A 5,392-nucleotide genomic window follows, 5' to 3' on the forward strand; every position below is an offset into this window, starting at 1 on the left:
TTGCTGAAGATGATGGCATCGAAAATACGGCGTGGGGTGGCACGCACGGACCAGCCATGAAGGCGGCAGAGATGTTCCATGCTTGCATTTTCTGCATAGTAGTGTGGCAGCCATGTGAACGGAGCTGGCGGCGTATCCCAAAGTGGCCGCAAGAAGTATGTAACTTTCCGGTAATCTGTATAGAATCCTAACATACATGCAGACACAAATATCAACAGTAGGAGATAAAAGAAGTTGCGTGGAGTTCGTCTGGAATTAGGACGAAGAGATCGTGGTGCCATGCCGTGAAGGATATTTCTTCTCTTTTTGAAAGTATAGCCGGGTGGTGTGCCATCAAGCCTTGATTAAAGAAACCGCGGAATCCATAACGGGACGTGGTGCCTATACCCCAATTTACAAAACTCAAGAGAACTTCCTGAAATTAATACAAACATAGAGGTTTAGTCATGTCAAAAATCATAGCTCTAACAATCTTGATCTACCTGCATAGAGAAAACGTTTTTAAATCATGATGATAAACAATGTACCTCACTGCTTTTGCACAAATTGTAATACTACCTGGTTTTCTTTATCACAACTCAAAGTGACTGAAAGTGAGATTCTTGAAACCCCACCATGTCATCTGATAAAGGGGAATTGAAAAGCCCTTTGGCAAATATTCAAATACATCGATCGTATGTTTTAAACCCAACAAATCGTTCAAGAAAAACCATGTCTATCATAGTTTTTTTGCTCACACCATAAGACATCAGTTCAAGAGCCTATCTAACATTTTATGAAACAGCAACCAAATCTCTCTTAGATAATTCAGGGTCTAATATGCATTCCAGAAATTCAAATCCTAAATTAAGAAATCAAACTCGTAAAAACTCTTAGAAGGACAATGAAACCAATAAGATAGAGATATATACCTCCAGTGTCCGCAGGTACAAGAGAGCGAAGGAGGACAGCAAAGCCTAAGATGGCAGAAATTCTTGAGTTTGAGACTGAGCAGTCACCCGTCTAAATTACAAAGATCAACAAAGTGGGTATGTGGTTGCTGTTCAAGCGGGGGGGGGGGTAGATGTTTTGAAGAAATTTTGTCTCCATATAGGAGAATTTTCCCAACAAAGTGGATATGGACAAAATTTGGTAGCTTTATAATAAACACTGGTGCGGTCGTTCTCAAGTCTTAATGTTTGTGTAAGTTTTATTAAGTGTATGACTTGTGTTGGGCTTAATTAAATAGAGCCCAACTAAACTCGCTAGGTGTATTTAGAGATTTTATAAATTTGCTGGCCGAGTTTAAAAAGTTTGCTAGGTGTTCTTAAATATTTTCCTGCAGGATGACCCAATAGACCAGAAACAAGCTAGGTTAACCAGTTCTGTCATACTATCAAATTCGAAAGTGAACTAATTTTCTCATCAACTTGGCACTCTAACTGTCTAGATTTCCTAAAAAACACTAAGATCAGGAGATAACTCCTTGGCAAAGTTGAGATCAATTCTTGAAGAACCACCGTGTTTTTCTGATGAAATGGAATTGAAATAGTCCTCCAACTGCTGTTTATAGCTAATTTCAAGATTCAAGTTGTAATTAAGTCAGTGAATTGAACGATTCATACCTATAACAATGCCTAAAGTTAATGAAGTCTCTAATGCATGTCTCATAAAGAGAGTAGGAAAACCAAGTACAATCTTACGCCATAGCAAAAGTGATAATATATTTGGCTAATCGCATCACACAAATGTGCTTCTTAACTTGTATGAAAAACAAAGATCTACAAAACATTATGGGACAAAGTTTGAACGGTGATTTAATACAATTCAAAAAATATATATGATTACAATCTTAGCTTTGAATGTATCATAGATTCATAGCTATGAACAGCGTTATATGATCCAAATAAAAACTTTCCAAGACGGTGTGGACTAAACCAAATAGGTCGGAAAATTGGTGTCTCAAGGGTGGCTAAATTGGTTCTGACTTTTGTGCCACCCTAGATTATGAACAAATCTTGGCCGCCTGAATTTCCAGTGCACTACCTTGTTATTTGGGATGGAGAAACCAAGCAAATTAGGCATCATGGTTGGTCAGATTTTTGATGCATAAATCCATTCAGTAGTCCATTCTATAAACTGGTGGTCCTGGACTATGCTTCGATTCATTTATAATAGGAGCATGCAATCATGCATGTCCCTGTGATTGACTTTGAAAGTTTTGGCGACTACACCGACCCGGAGTACACGTACATTTCAGTCACCGTCAAGTGTTGCGAACGATCTAAGCCATGCCTTCAAAAGATGCGAGTTAAAAGAAAACACTACCGGGAAAGTCCTGACACACAACATCTCTAGTTTATCTTTAACGGTAACTAATTGTGTCTAAAATATTTATGATAACATAAATCTAAAAGGACTAGGAAGAACGTTTTATGGGTATCGGGATTGAAACAGTGGGTATCGGGATTGCAACAGTCCTCGTCGTACTTGACAGAAACGAAAATAAAGAACACAACAATTTGTTTACTCAATAAAACCTCAATTTGAGGAAAAACACTGCTGGGGCTTTAACTCTTAAAAGCCTCTATTGAAAAGAAAATACACTATGAATCAAGAACGAGTCAATTACAAACTTTCTAGCACTAACTGCGGCTATTATCTCTAGAACCCCAGTAGATATGGTTGAAACACTCTTCTTCTTCAAATAATCTCTTCTTCAATCTCCAAGGAACTAACCACATCCTTGATCCTTTAATCACATAAACAAGTTCAACTCAACACGAAACAGTTGAACTTGTGACCTTACAAAGTATTGCAGCGGAAATACTATCTCTCAAATGCTATGCGTGCAAAGATAGTTCTCTAAGAATAATTGTGCAAAATGTATTCTTCCAATAGCTGTTGCATCTTCTTTTATAGATGAAGAACTTCTACTCTTTATTCACGTCTTTAATCAGATTGGTTTCCAATAGATAAGTCCTTCTCCTATTACTATACAAAGACAACAATAATATCAGATATAAAATATATCCCAAATCAAATAATAATAATCAGAGTATATATAACCTAATCACATTAGGTTTTCTTCCTTTTCAAGTGCACGAATCTCATGATTTAATGAATCAACATCCTAACCAAATTAGGATCCTTATCTATGAACGTAATAGCTTCTTTCCCTGTGTATATCATATCCAATTAAACATAGATATATATATATATATATATACATAGAGGATGTAGAGCGGACGTCCGCACTCGGCTTAAAGTGCGGACGTCCATCCGTTCTCCACCCTCCGGCGCCGGCGATGGCGCGCCTCCACCCCAGAAGACTCCAGCAGCGTCCCCGACCACTTCTCCTCCCCGGCGAGTTCCGTTTTTTTCCAGTTTCCGGCGAGATCGACTTTGTTTGAAGTTTTGGATGATCTCGCCAGAAAACCGGAAAAGAATGGACTTGCCGGGGAGAGAAAGTGGTCGGGGACGCTGCTGGAGTCTTCTGGGGTAGAGGCGTGCCGGCGCCGGAGGGTGAAGAACGGACGGACGTCCGCACTTTAAGGCCGGTGCGGACGTCCGCTCCACATCCGGCCTATATATATATATATATCCATATATGTCATAGTGAAAATAGCCTTGCTTTTTTTGAACTCAAAGACAATTTTGTTATTAGTACTAAAGTATAGGGTACAATACGAATCGATTCGTTGCTGGAAACAATAGTTCCTTGATGTAAATGATCCAAAATAGTAAATTACCATAGCACCTAGTAAAGTAGCAGCAGCATTTGAACTTGTAGCAGCTCACCTCTGGGAGGTAAATTTGTAGCTTGCAAATGTGTAATGTGTCGACTTCAGGAGAAGACTTTGGCTTTAGGATTGAGCAAGGAAACAACGTTGTGCTTGCATTTCCTTAAGGTGACACACTTAAACCGGCTATGCTTACGTCCCTAAGTGGTTCCTAATAACCCCAATGATCTGCTGCAATAATATATCTCTTTATTCACACAAAGCCATGTCCAACCCTCATGTTAATACAAGGTGCCGGATATGAAGCTTTAATTGGTATATGGTGAATTGATGATGGCTTCAAGGATGATGACTTGCTCACATCGCGGATGCAGAAACTTAACCTTCTTGAGGAAGATATGGATCACAATAGTATAGAGTTCTGTGAGTTGAGCAAATCCGAGAGAAAGGATATGATTTCTATGTTGATCATCAGACACAGGAGGAGGAGGAGGAGGAGGAGGCTTGTAAACCAAGTTTTCGAAGAAGTCATTGTATTGAGAGAGGTCTCCAAACTCTGATGTCTTAACCACAGTGGTTCCCTTGGCAAGAAAAGAACCTCAGAGAATATGTGAGTTTCATACTTTCATTATTAATTTTATATTCTCATAATATTTTATTTTTGATGAACAAGAATTACCAAGCATGTTAATTAAGAGAAGATTGATTCATGTTGTAGCATTCTCCAGAATGGTTGAAGTTAAGGAACCATGAGAATGTCCATAAAGATCACAATGATTCTTGTTGCGGAAGTACTAGACTTGAACACCATACTTTATATCTCCTAACATAACTAGCTAGCATATTTGACTTGAACACTTAACCGCATGATCCTCACCAAGGACAAGATAAAGAGAAGGTTAACTATCTCGATGTCCTAAAGAACACTAAGATCAGAATGACTATTTTCCTTAGCAAAGTTAGAAGAGCTACCAGTCTCTCTGATACAGCCTCCAGGGAGAAGGAACCTAAATTTGTCCGCATTCTTTATCAGATAAGCTGGAAGGTTAATAGCAGAAGCTGATTTGGGAATCGATCCCATCTTGCTGATCACTTCCTTGAATGTGTACCCTTCAGGCAACATATCGAAAAGATCATCTCCTTGACAAATGAGCTTCTGTATTCTTCCGTAATCCAGAAAATCTCTCCGCCACACACGGTCTGCGTGGCTATAAGCACTCATCTTGAACACAAACTCCTCAATGTGCCGAAAGCAAAAACTACAATGCCATCCTGCATCAGAGAGCAGGTCATCAGTACGCCTCGAATGCGTGTACCTGGTATCCTTGCTGTAGATAGTGGCTGCAGTCTTCCAGATGCTGTCCATGGGGAACTCAAATGAGTACAGGTAATGCTTCATCTCAAGATGCAATTCAGAAGGGATTCCCTCACACCATTGCAACAGTTTCAAAACCTTCGTGCTAGGGATCTCATCAGTATCCGCCATTATCAGGATATCGCCATAGGAAATCCCTGCCTGTCGAAGTAACACATCCATAGCTGCACGTTGCATTCTCTCATATTTGAAGGGGTTTGCATGTGAACCTCACTTCGAGCTGTGCCAGGAAAGACATGGTGCACAACTTTTTCCTCTAGCAAAAGGCAAACCTGTTCCTATTTGAATAAAGAAG

General features: G+C 39.5%; 2 pseudogenes across 2 annotated transcripts in view; both read right to left on the reverse strand.

The window, feature by feature from the left end:
- The window catches only part of LOC101292059, an 885-nt pseudogene extending 441 nt beyond the window's left edge, over nt 1–444 (reverse strand). Inside the window, exon 1 of the transcript XR_183819.1 lies at nt 5–444. The product of XR_183819.1 is annotated as an uncharacterized LOC101292059 (transcript). The remainder of the gene's footprint in view (nt 1–4) is intronic.
- A 3,618-nt stretch (nt 445–4,062) lies between these two features.
- The window catches only part of LOC101292347, a 3,216-nt pseudogene continuing 1,886 nt past the window's right edge, over nt 4,063–5,392 (reverse strand). Inside the window, exon 5 of the transcript XR_183820.1 lies at nt 4,063–5,388. The product of XR_183820.1 is annotated as a beta-1,4-mannosyl-glycoprotein 4-beta-N-acetylglucosaminyltransferase-like (transcript). The remainder of the gene's footprint in view (nt 5,389–5,392) is intronic.

This window comes from Fragaria vesca, linkage group LG1 (genome assembly GCF_000184155.1).
Source record: "Fragaria vesca subsp. vesca linkage group LG1, FraVesHawaii_1.0, whole genome shotgun sequence".
Taxonomy (NCBI): domain Eukaryota; kingdom Viridiplantae; phylum Streptophyta; class Magnoliopsida; order Rosales; family Rosaceae; genus Fragaria; species Fragaria vesca.